Here is a 13834-nt window from a genome sequence, read left to right on the forward strand (position 1 = left end):
GCTTTACAGCCAACCAGGTACAGTTACTATCGTAAGGTAGGGAATGCAGCAGCAAGTGTGTGCCAAGCAAGATCCCTCAATTAGCAATGCAGAAACAACTAAGTAACACACCCCAAATGTTGGAAGAACACAGCAGGTCAGGCAGCATCTATGGAGGGAGATAAACAGTCGACGTTTTGGGTCGTGACCCTTCATCAGGACTGGAAAGGAAGAGGGCAGAAGCCAGAATAAGAAGAAGGTCAGAGGAAGGGGGAGGAGCACAGGCTGGCAGGTGATAGGTGAGTCCCGGTGAGAGGGGGAAGGTAGGTGGGTGGGGGAGGGGGGACAAAAGGGAGTGATGTAAGAAGCAGAGAGGTGATAGGTGGAAGAGGCAAAGGGCTGAAGGAGGAGGAATCCGGTAGGAGAGGACAGCAGACCATGGAATAAAGGGAAGGAGGTGGGGAATAGATGGGCAGGTCATGAGGGTGGGGGAGGGGAAAGATAACAGTTGAGGGGACCACAGGAATGAGGGAAAACAAAGAGGGTGGAGGAGGATAAAAAGAAAAGGAGGGGGCAAGAGGGGAGGGGTTACCAGAAGTTAGAGAAGGAGGCCGTGGACAGACATGTCAGTGTGGGAGTGGGATGTGTAATTGAAGTGGGTGGCCACCGGGAGATCCTGGCTTTGGTGGCGGATGGAGCAAAGGTGCTCGATGAAGTAGTCACCCAATCTGCATCGGGTCTCACCGATGTAGAGGAGGCCGCACCAGGTGCAATAAATGACACCCTCAGATTCACAAGTGAAGCGCTGCCTCACCTGGAAGGACTGTCTAGGGCCCTGTATAGTGGTGAGGGAGGAGGTGTAGGGACAGGTGTAGCACCTAGAGCAGTTGCAGGGATAAGTGCTGGGAGGGTCATCAGTGTGGAGGGACGAGTGGACAAGGGAGTCGCAGAGAGAGTGATCCCTGCGGAAAGCGTTGGGGGGGGATGGGGTGGGGAGGGATAGATATGCCTGGTGGTGGGATCCTGTTAGAGGTGGTGGAAGTTACAGAGAGTAATGTTTTGGATATGGAGGCTCATGGGGTGGTAGGTGAGTACAAGGGGAACTCTGTCCCTGTTATGTCGGGGGGGTGGTGGGGTGAGGGCAGATGTGGGTTTTCAGTGACTTTGGTTAATATTGACCAATACCAGGGGAAACTTCTCTGCACTTCTTTGTACAAGACCATGAGATCCTTAGCTGGAGAAGTCATATCCAAAATATGGCTTGTCCAACAATGCAGGATTCCTTCAGTACCACTCTGGGATCGTCAGCTTGGGTGTTGTTTGGAAAGGGCCCAGAGCTTCCTGACTCACTTACTGAGGAGCAGCTGATACCTTTCTGAGAGTGAATGAAAAGCTTCTCTCTCTACCAAGGCCTGACGTGGTTCTCTGGAATCCTGTGGATCAGAGCCATTGGCTCTGGGTATGCGGTAACAGAGCAGTCAATGTGCAGAGTAAACAAAGAATGGAACGTAATTAAATAGACAAGGACTGACTGCAAACTCATCTAATCCAGACAGGCAGGTGTGTGTGTGTGTGTGTGTGTGTGTGTGTGTGTGTGTGTGTGTGTGTGTGTGTGTGTGTGTGTGTGTGTGTGTGTGTGTGTGTGTGTGTGTGTGTGAGAGAGAGAGAGAGAGACAGAGAGAGAGATATTGATCGGTGGGGTGGGGCTATATTTTTAACAAAGTCTTTTGATGATATTTATTTGACAAACATTACATCAAGATTTACTGACCTTGAAAATAGCAGGTTAATAATGAAACTGGGTACATCTGCAACTGGTCATTCACTAAATCAATTTATAATTATGCTACACTTTTAATATTGCAACACAGCCAAGGTGCTTCACAGTAACACATTTTATACAGAGCCAGAAAGGACATTGGGATAGGAGACTAAAAAGTTCAAAGAGGTAGGTTTCAAAGAGCTTTTAAACAGGGGAAAAAGGTGGAACAAACTTAGGGATCAAATTCCATCTCTAGGGGCCTAAACCGTGAAAAGCTCGGCCATTGGTGCAGCATTGAAACTAACTGTGGACATGCTGGAGGCTACAATTGGAGGAATGCAAAGACTGCTGGACATTGCAAGTCTGAAGGAAGATAAAGAGATAAGGATTGGACAAGACCTTGGCTGAATATAAGGACCATAACAACATAAGAAACAGAAGCAGAAGCAGGCCAGTTGGCCCCTGGTTCCTGCTCTGCCATTCCGTAAGATTATAGCTGATCTTTTATCTCAGTGCAACTTTCCTGCACTATCTGCATATCCCTCATTTCTTTAATACCTGAAAGCACATTGCTCTCTGGTTTGAATAGACTCAGTGACTGAGCCTCCACAGCCTTCAGGTAGAGAATTCCAAAGATACACCATGCATGACTGAAGAAATTTCTCCCCATTGTCCTAAATGGCAGTCCTTTATTTTGAGACAGACTCTTGGTTTTAAACACCCCAGTCAGGGGAAGCATCAACTTTTGGCATCCACCCTTTCAAGCCCTGTAATAATTCTCTACATTTCAACGAGATCACCTTTCACTCTTTTAAAATCAGACAGTATAGGCTTAGATTGCTTAAGTCGGGGACAACAAGCCCACCTCCCCAGGAATCAATCTTCATGGTTGGGGTGCTTATAGACAACTCCCGCCCGTTCTTTTCTGCTCCTTGCTGTTTCTGAGCTCCACACAAACTTTTTCTACTACTCAGTTTTCTGAGCTTTGATCCTTCCTCCTGACTACCTTTATTCCATTCTTTAATATCAGGACTTCCCCACCTCCTTTTCCATTCTCGACCCGAAACGTTGACTGTCCATTTCCCTCCACAGATGCGGCCTGACCCATTGAGTTCCTCCAGTTTTTTGTGTATTGCTCTAGATTCCAGCTTCTGCAGTCTCTTGTGTCTCCATTTTACTAGTCCACTGTGAAGTCTCTTCAAGGTACGCCCACTTTGAGGAGGTTTTCCTCCTCTCTTCGGCAGGAGTTGTGTGAGACCCTCTCTCACTGGTTCCCTCTGTGATTTCTGCTGCTCTACAACTCTTCAATCACATTCTCACCCAGACTCACTACCACAAGGGTCTCGACCTGAAACATCGACTGTCCATGTCCTTCCATGTTCCTCCAGCTTTTAGGTTGTTGCTCCAGATTCCAGCATCTGCAGTCTCTTGTGTCTCCTTTTCAAGTTTGCCTGTTTCTTCTAAATGCTAAATTTGCTGGAACATCAAATTTCCAACCATATTTCTGCAGTAGCTATCAGTTTCATTTGTGTCTACTTTGGACTTTTAGTCACCCACCTTGTTATAATGGTTACACAGGGATTTGGAGAAACAACCTTCAATTTCATCTTTTAACCATTTTTCGCAGCTCTGCTTCTATTTGGAGGTACACTCTTACGTTCACGTGCTTTGTCTCTTCACTCTGGTTATCACTACCTAATTTGCTGCCTTGCCTTTCTATTTAACTTTCTGAACTTTCCCCCACCCTCAACATTTAGTTTCGCCTTTGTTATCATTCTTAGTTCTTAGATTCGTTTGCTCATAGCAACAAAGTCGGAGGCCATTTGGCCCATCAACTTCCTGCTGGTCCCCAAGTAATCTATTGCATTATTCCCACTACTCCTCTCCATATTTCCCCAGACCCCACAACATTCTCTCTCACACAGTCCCATCTTTTGATCCTTTTTGCCGCTGACCCACATTAAGGGTGAGTCAGTTAATCTACCATGAGACATGCAAGGTCAGATTCACTAGGACACCTAGGTCCCAGCACAATTTAAGTGGAGCCTGTCTTAGTCGAGGGGCTCCTCCTCTCCTCAGTACTAGTACCAGTGCCTCATGAATGGAAACCCATTTTTTCCCCAAGTGGACCACTGAGCCATGCATTCAGCTCTTTGACCTCATTCACCTTTACGCTGTAGCATAATCTTAGTGAAGAAGGGGAATAAATGATTTGCTTGAAACTTAAAGTCACCACACTGCAACCCAGTGTAGTGCTAGGAAGACTGTAAACCCACAAATCTCAAAATCATCCATTCCAATTCCAGCTTCTGACACACTCCCAGTTTTGGTCATCGCACCTCCTGGCGGCATATCTCAAGCTCCCCATCGCTAGACTCCAAAGTTCCTTCCACAAAGCCTGTGCACATCTTCTCTCTCCCTCCTCACAAAGCTCCTTAAAACCCACAGTTTTGGCCAAGCACTTGACCACTTATCCGATGTGTCTTAGTATCTGATTCTTTTCTGAAGGACCTTGGAGGTGACAGTAAAGCTGTTTTATAAATGCAAGTCTGGATGCAGGGTCACGACCCAAAACATTGACCATCCCTTTGTCCCCACGGATGCTGCTTGACCCATTGAGTTCCTCCAGCAGCTTCTTTGCTTATAAATGCAAGTTCTGTTATTGCATGTATTACCACAGCACTGAAAGCAGAGAATTAAGCACATTATTACACAGACATGATACTGAATGCAATAGACACATCACTACAAAATTGGGCCGTTATGAAGAGTACCAAAAACACCAGTACCACACTTGGTAGTGGGAATATCAAACACACCATCACGTGTGGTAAACACAGGAAGATCACCCCAATCCAGCGTAAAGAGGATTAAACACACCATCAAACGTTCTTGGTACTTAGAGAGTCAGATACGAAGAAAAGGCATTTTGTTGGGTAAGTTTGATTTCATTTGTCCAGTAGCCAGTAAGATTAAAGAACCCAAACCTTAATTCAGCACCTTGCTCCAAGCAAATTTCTGACACTTCACCCAGATACTGAGGTTAGAATTAAGCAGCTGTAAAATATCAACCCATATTTGCTCTAGAGTTTACAGACATTGATCATTTAGTCAAACAATGAAAAGCAAATGCTTTGTTTGATTGCTGTTTGTTTGATCCTGATCAGACCAAATTAACTTATTGCAAGGTTGATAAATGTCTTCAGCTGCTTTGAGGAAATTCAGAACAGAGGAGGGTACAGGATATTTCACACCCGCTATCCAGCTCAACGACCACCAGCACACCAACTCGGGGGAGGACATCCCAGCTATCCACTAATCCATGCCCACTCGAACCAGCCCTCTCCCCACTTCCGCTTCACGCACGTGACCCTCTCCAACACACACACAGTCCCTCTCCCACCTTAGCAATATACTTCCCAATTCCCTACCTTCCCAAATCTGCCCAACATATCCCATCTCCCCAGCCCCCTCGTAATCAATCCCTCTCCCAACTCACTCCCGTCAACCCAATATTTCTCCTCTTGCCCCTCCCTCAACCTCAATCAGCCTCATTTTCCAGTCATTTTCCCGAAATATATTCTCCAAACCATAATACACTGTTATATTACATTCTTGCTGCTTATTACCTGATGAATGATCCCATGCCAGATCCTTACTGAGCCACAGGGCACTTCCACCCCCACAAACTGACACTTTCCCCCTTCATGTGGATCAGTAGCACTGGGGTTTGCCACCAGAGGTAAAATTCTTCACTTGATCAACACCCAGAAACCCAGAAGGAGGTCTCAACTCTCTACGTGATTTACAAGCTGTGACTGACACGTTTAAAGCCACACTGGAGATTTAAAAGCAGAGTGAAATGATTGTCAAAGACAAACAATGGAGGGGCAAGGATCACAAGAAATAGATAGAACTTACTGCTGTTAACACAAAAGTAGCAGCTCACTATCTCCGAGTGACACGTCCAAGTGTGGCCCTTAGCTTTCTGGCGCCTGTGTACGATGTCGTACCCGGACATCACAAAGAGGTTCAGTACACAGCAGTTGCAACTGTGTTAAAGGTGAATGTTGTTACTCACAATTGAAAATAAGCTCACTATGCACTTCATGGCCTTCACACTGAGGCTTCACGACACTCACCTACAACCGCTGTAAGCCTGGGTTTGTCCAGGGGCTGAGTCCCCATTTAAATGGCCCGTCGACAGCTAAAAGAGCTGGCACCATGAAGGTGTGGAAGAATGGCTTTAGTCATTGTGCCTGTGGCCTAGAAAACCACCATTACTGACTTCATATTGCATCAAACACAGGAAAAAGGAGGAACTAATCTTAAGGAAGGAGAGGGTTAACTGTCCTGATAAACCTCTTTGACATAGTAACAAAAGACAGACCAATAGGATTTCTTTCCCAGCAACACTTGGTCTGCACTACCGTGAACTTGAGCTCTCTCCTCCTCAATCACCATGGTGACTAGATCTTTGGGTTCCTTGAGGCCTATTGTTCCCCATCCATCCTGTGTTATGCTAGTAGAAACATTCCTACTCCTCCTGTACACTTGAGGGGAAATGGAGGGAGGTGTCCACCAGTCCTGGCAGATGACATCACGAGGGAACGAGACCTAATCACTAATCGCTCATCACACATTCTGGACTGCAGAGGTGGAAGTTTGCTGACAGTGTTCTCTGCCTGGAGATTCGCACAGTTCTTTCCAGACCCCGTGAAGGTAAAGGGTAATTTCTATGCTTGGAGAGTTAATTGGGAAGGGTTGGTTAGGGTAGGGGGAAGATGGGTTGTGGGATGGTAACAGGTGGGTAAATAAATTAGATAGAGTGCCACTGAACCTGTGTAGGTCAATTCCAGATTCAGTGCTTGGTCTGGGCAGAGTAGCAGTAAGAAACATTGAAATGAGTGCAATGAGTTCAGTGTGGTGTTAAGCAGAGAAGCCCCAACACTGCTGTGCTGTGAACCTCTCAACTGAAGTTTGTGCTTGTTATGCAACTTTCAAAGAACAATGTTATAGTGCAAATCAAAACATTGTTTAAATGCATCCCCAAAAATATTGCTTTGGAATAATTTCTAGATCAGGACTTGTGATGAGACACTGACTGGCCCTTGAACTCCCCAATGACTCTGGTGAATACCACATCTAGGCAGCTTGACTAGGAGGTCTTGGATTCCAAAGCTAATTACTGTTGGGCTGGCTGATCGTGGTCACTGCATGAGTTACAGGGGAGTGTACAACTGACCACAGCATAGTTCTGGCTAATAAGAGGCAATGACACCAGGCAGGGACCACCAGCTCTCTTCGCCGACCACTGTTTCCTAAATTGTCAAAGTGCCTATCCAATATCCACTACTTCCTCCAACCTCTCAATATTCAACCTCTCGCTTCTGTGGTCTGAGGTCCCCATCTGCTTCAGAAAGGCCTCTATTGTACCGGGACCCAAGAAAAATGTGGTGACCTGCTTCAATGACTACCGTTCAGTAGCGCTTACATCAAATGTAATGAAGTGCTTCGAGAGGTTGGTTTTGGCACAAATAAACTCCTGCATCAGAGATGACCTGAATCCACTTCTATTTGCCTAACGCCACAGCAGGTCAACAGCAGATGCAATTTCTCTGGTTCTTCACTCTGCTCTGGACCATCTGGACAACAGGGACACATACGTCAGGCTGCTGTTCATTGACTACAGCTCGGCATTCAACACGATCATCCTATCCAAACTCATCATCGAGCTTCAAGACCTGGGCCTCTGTACCTCCCTCTGCAAATGGATCCTCAGCTTCCTCACTGGCAGACCTCAGTCAGTGAGGATTGGTAACAACATCTCCTCCTCATTGACCATCAACACAGGTGCACCTCAAGGCTGCATGCTTAGCCCCCTTCTCTACTCCATATATGTCTTTACTTTCTTAGAAGGTTAAGGAGGTTTGGCTTGTCACCAAACACTCTAACAAACTTCGACAGATGTGTTGTTGAAAGTATCCTGACTGGCTGCATCATGGTCTGGTACGGCAATTTGAATGCACAGGAACATAAGAAGCTGCAGAGTAGTCACCCAATACATCACTGGCACATCCCTCCCCATCATCAGTAGTATCTACACGAGGCGCTGCCTTTGATCAATCATCAAAGATCCCCACCATACGGGCCATGCCATCTTCTCGCAGCTACCATCGGGCAGGAGGTACAGGAGCCTGAAGTCCCACACCACCAGGTTCAAGAACAGCTACTTCCCTTCAACCATTCAGTTCTTGAACCAACCTGCCACAACCCTAATCACTACCTCAGTATAGCAACACTATGAACACATTGACCACTTGGCACTACAATGGACATGGTTTTTTTTATTCTAATTGTGTTCTTTCTTGTATAATTTATGTTTTTCTTGTGAATGTTGTGTATCTGATGCTTTGTCCCTCTGATATTGCTGCAAGTAAGTGTAAGTTTTTCACTGAACCTGTGCATGTGACAATAAACTCAACTTTGACTTTAACTTTGACTTGGGAAAACAACAGAGATTACCTTTGGTCTCCATTAGAAATTTCATCCTGATCTACTGTTTTCATCACTTGCCTTGACACGTATGTGAAATCAAAGCTCATGATGCTGAGGTGAGCTTCAGATGACATTCTTTTTATCACAATGAACACCATTTTAATCTCTGCAATGTTGACGAGCTCTTTAGCATATGAAGGAAGCCCTGCCTACATGCAACATGATAAGGACAGATAAATGGGCAAGGACAAATAAATTGCACCGCTTGTGATCATCTCCAAGGGAGAGTCCAACCAACCGCTTTTCACTTTCAATGGCATTAACACTACTGCAACCTGTAATCAACAACCATGATTGACCTAAAGCTCAACCGAACCAACATGTAAATGCTGTGGTTACATGAGCAGGTCAAGGGGCAGGGATCTCATGACACATCTCCTAACCCTCCTGCCTCAGCTGCTGAAATCCTCATCCATGCCTTTGTTATAACACAGACGCCCAATGCTCTCCTGCCTGCCCTTTTCGATTGCCATAAACCTGAGCTCATCCAAGCAATACTGCTCTAACTTACACCAGTTTCCATCCGCACATCAGCCCCATGCTTATCCCTTACATTAGTTCACGATTATAAAAACACCCTATTTTCAAGTTCCTCTGCAGCCTCTTTCTCCAACCCCCCCCCCCCCCCCCCCCCAAAACCATCACCACCACCACCACCAATGCAAGTCTTCATAACCCTCTCCAGCCCTCTAAACTACTTGGACTCTTCCCATTCTGACTGGGATTTAATTGCTCTACTGTTGGTGACCATGCCTTCGGTTGCCAGGATCTTAACCTCTAACATTTCCTCCCTAAACCTTTTGCCTCTGAATATCAATTTTCACCTTTTAACTAGTTCCCTATGATGACTGACATGACCAATCGTTGTTCATCAGCCCAAACTTCTCCCTAAGGCACATACTTAGACTGAGACATGGTAGAGATCAGTAGCCACAGTTGACCTGATCCTGAAACTGGGAAGTTGAAGGTGACTGTGATAAAGCAGGCTGCGTGCACGTGAGACTGACGTTTGACCTTGCAGAAGGTCTTCAAATCTCACCAAGGACAAAGGGTGCAGTCTGAGTGTCAAACTTTTAAATAGCACAGATTGAGAGGAAACAGGATTAGCAAAATCAGGCTGCTCTGTGAGTAAAGAACAAATATTTTTTGAAGCAGCTTTGAAAATCTCGCTGCAGACAAATTTTGCATGTTGGATTACTGTCAACTTCAGAATGGATAGGGCTGAGGGGGGAGTTTATTCCAGAGAAACTGCTTGGGAGGACAAAAACCCATTTAAATAAAACAAGATAACGAATTTCTCCACAGACACCACAGCACCTGGAAACATACAGTTGGTCTGCTTGGGTTAACCCGACTTTCAACTGCACGGTACTTTGTATGAACAACTTTCTAGACACTTATGTTAATGTCACCTTGGAGTCTTGCTGCATACAAGCACCTTCAAAGCAGGAAAATCTAGCACAGCACTTTATATATCTTCAAAGTACTTTCATTTAAGTGCTGCCGACCTTGAGAAGTCTAAAAGCATGTGGCAGGTAGCGCTGCATCATAGCCATTCTTGGAAAGTAACACAACAGCCAATTTTGTAGATGGCATGGTCATTGTATAAAGGATCATCTTTTACAAATCACAAATCCCAGCAGGATTTCGCCTTTTAAGTTCGATGGATCCTCAGAAACTAAGGGGAGTCTGCTTTCCAATCCCCATCAGTCATTTATTGCCCGAGACCCAGACTCAGAGGCCGAGAGCAGATCAGATAACATATCTTTATTAGTCACATGTACATCAAAATACACAGTGAAATGCACTTCTTGTGTAGAGTGTTCTGGGGGCAGCCCGCAAGTGTCACCACGCTTCCGGCACCAACATAGCATGCCCACAACTTCCTAACCCGTAGGTCTTTGGAATGTGGAAGGAAACCGGAGCACCCGGAGGAAACTCACCCAGACAAATGGAGAACGTACAAGCTCCCTACAGACAGTGACCGGAATTGAACCTGGGTCACTGGTGCTCTAATAGCATTACACTAACCACTACACTACTGTGCCTGCCCTGCCATATTAAATGGTGGGGTAGGCTTGAGTAGCCTACTTCTGCTCCAATTTTCTTATCTTAATATGTAATAAGAGAGAGAGTGCAATTGATTAAGTCATCTTTACAGACCTCTGGAATGCCAGTCCTGGCTGGACAGCAAGCATCAATTACATTGACATGTTATACTCTGTGCCAACCATATTAGTACCCTCTGACATCAAGCCCTCTGTAGAAGTATCAGAGAAGCATCTGCAACCTCTTGTCTCCACTTATCACCTTCCAGCCTCTGTCCCTACCTGCATCACCCCTCCTCCCTACCCGGCTCTATCTGCCCCTTTATTCTCTCTCTTTATCTATCCCTACCTATCACCCACCAGCCACTGTCCCCCCACCTCCCTTCCCGACTCCATCTACCCATCAACTCCCTCCTCACCTGGTTCCACCTATCACCTGCCAGCCACTACCTCACCCCTCCCTCTCACCTCTTTATACTGATTATTTCCCCAACCTCCACCCCTTTACCCTCTCAGTCCAGGTGCAGAGTCTCAAACTGAAACGTTGACCTACCATCCCCCTCCCACCACAGATGCTGCCTGACCTGCTGAGTGCCTCCTTCAGTTTGTTTCTTTGCTCTAGGTTCCAGCATCTGCAGTCTCTTCTGTCCCCATTTAAACCCTCATATGTTTGGTTTAAACGAATCTTATTCCCACCTCTCTTTACAAGGTGGCTCACTGTGCCATGCATTGTCAGAGATCAAAACACCCGGTGGCATGTGTATTAGTGGTGAACTCCACACAGGCAGGAACTGAGGTCAGGATCAAACCCAGCTCCCTGCAGCTGTAAGACAGCAGCATTATCTTCTGCTCCAATTTTCCTGGGCTCAGCAGCAAGTTAAGTAGCCTCCTGACATTTTGGTAGTCCCATCACTGGCAACAACTCTCCTCCCTCTGCCACGCCCACAACTTAACCCAATGCCTCCCTCTCAAAACAGTCAATCAACCTTTCCCCACTCCCCCAAGGATATCTGCCATGCGGATGACTGCCAAACAGAAAGGAGGAGAATGCCTGAAGGAAGGAGGGTTGTAGGTGAGGGCAGGGCTGGCATGCAACTAAGAAACAAGGGCTAATCACTAATCAAGTAAGCTCACAAGTTGACATGGACTCTGTCAGTTTATAACTAAAGGCCTACAAGACACAGCGAGGGAGCCTTAGCTGAAATGCACCAATGACAGCAAGTCAGAGTGTCAGAATCAGAAGCTGCGGACTCAGCCCAATACATCACGGGCTCATCCATCCCCACCACCAGTAGTATCTACATGAGGCGATGCCTCAGGAAGGCAACATCTATCATCAAAGATCCCCACTATATCTAGGTTTAGGAGAGGGACCACTGCAAATCTATCAAAGATCCCCACCGTCCGCGCCATGCCATCTTCACACAGCTACCATCGGGCAGGAGGTACAGAAGCCTGAAGCCCCACACCACCAGGTTCAAGAACAGCTGCTTCCCTTCAACCTTTCAGTTCTTGAACCAACCGGCACAACCCTAATCACTACCTCAGTACAGCAACACTATGACCACCTTTCACTACAATGGACTGTTTTCTTTTGTTCTAATTGTGTTCGTTCTTGTAGAAATTATATATAATCTATATTTTTCTTGTGAATGTTGTGCATCTGATGCTATGTGCCTGTGTTGCTGCAGCAAGTAAGTTTTTCATTGCACCTGTGCATACATGTACTTGTGCATATGACAGTAACCTTAACTTTGACTTTTGAGCTCAGGGATTTCCAATGGTGCACAAAGTAAGAGCATCCCCTTGGCCATGGAAATGATCTGTGTCCTGGTTATTGCTTCCACCACGATCAGTAAACACATCACTCAACCCAACACAGTAGCTCAGCTCCAGTGTTTAGAGCTACACGTTCAGAATGAGGGGGTTGTACAAGAGGGAAGGGGCAAGAGATTATTTTTTTAAACTTGTTCTGAAAAGGAAAGCTGATATCACAAGGCTCAGGTAATCCCCTGGGCTAAACTCTTGCCAGTGACCAACGGGTTCTTAAACAATCACTCAACAGATTCATGGTCAGTTTTACTGAGGCCACCTTTTTAAAAAAAACTTCAAATGCTCAAAAATGCACTGGTGGGATTTGAACTCTCGTTCTCTGGATCATTAGTGGACTGGTAGACCTATAACAGACCCACCACTGATCCGTTGATTCAAGTATCCCACATCCCATACTAAACTAATACATTTTGCACCTGTTGGGTGTGAGAGGGAAAGAAATAGCAGATAAGTCAAGATGAAGGAGGGTGGGAGAGACTCACATGGACATCAGAATAGGTGGACCGAGTGGTCTATCTGTGCTGTAAGTTCACATAATCAAATCACTGTGATAGATACATCTTCTCAATAAATCTGACTTTTGAAGAACTACCACTGGAAGATTTCTAAACTTGAGTACACTGTGCCGTCCTAGTGTTTCGAAGTTTTAAGTTTTAAGCGTTCCCTTTGCACAAAGGAAGTCTACAGGGCCACAGTTTACCAAAGGTGGCCACAAATACAAGACCTAAACTTTCACAATGGAAGAACCTCACCAGAAATAATTTCACATTATCACTACATCACAACTACCACAAACAAAAATGCCTTGAATTTAGTTCCATATCATTCCATGGATCCAATCCACCAGTTTGACAGAACTCCCTCTTAACAAGGGTCACATAAGTTCCATGGCCACAAACGCAAAATATACACATACCACAACAAGAAACATACACGTACTACCCAAAAGAATGTTGCCATCTGATATTAAGAGGGTGGCACTCAGGACCATGAGATTTCACTGAGCACCCACTCTGGATGCACTGCAAGATCCCACAGAGGATAAATGTGACATCAGTTTAATGTCTTATCTGCAGGACGTACCAGATATATCTGCGCTGGAAAAAGCAAGCCAGCCAATCAGCAAGGGATCCAATCTGCAACCCTTCTGGTCTGAATAAACTCCAGAGAGTAACATCTTTAATAATAACCATAATATCAAACATCACCATTAAATCCAACTGAGAATGCAGGAGATACTCTGTTAACAAAAGGAGAATAAAATGTGGAATTCAATGCAAGTTGAAGCGAGTGGCATTGATGGGAGACAAACACATGGGAGAAAGAAATAGGAGGAGAAGCATCTAGGATTAAATGAAGTTAGTGTCAGCTCATGTACTGTATAAAGCTCCCAATCACATCTGTTGGAGAGTGGCCCAATATTATTCAATAACAACAGCTTCCATTCATCTGTTGCTTTCAACAGAGCACAACCAGCTCAAGGTACTTAATGGAAGAGCCACTAAACAATATCAACACCTGTGGGGAAATACTAAGACCAATGACCATGGGCTTGGTCAAAAGGACAGATCATAAGGAGCACCTTAGAGGAGCAAGGAAAAGATTCAGTGACAAAGGTCCATTGGTTAGGGCCCTGGCAGCAGAAGGAATGGAG

General features: G+C 45.6%; 1 protein-coding gene across 1 annotated transcript in view; it reads right to left on the reverse strand.

Annotated features, from left to right (window-relative positions):
* LOC127584657 (pleckstrin homology domain-containing family G member 3-like) overlaps positions 1 to 13834 on the reverse strand; it is a 171502-nt gene that overhangs the window by 119070 nt on the left and 38598 nt on the right. The gene's annotated exons all lie outside the window — the stretch shown is intronic.

This window comes from Pristis pectinata, chromosome 1 (assembly GCF_009764475.1).
Source record: "Pristis pectinata isolate sPriPec2 chromosome 1, sPriPec2.1.pri, whole genome shotgun sequence".
In the NCBI taxonomy this organism is placed as follows: Eukaryota; Metazoa; Chordata; class Chondrichthyes; order Rhinopristiformes; family Pristidae; genus Pristis; species Pristis pectinata.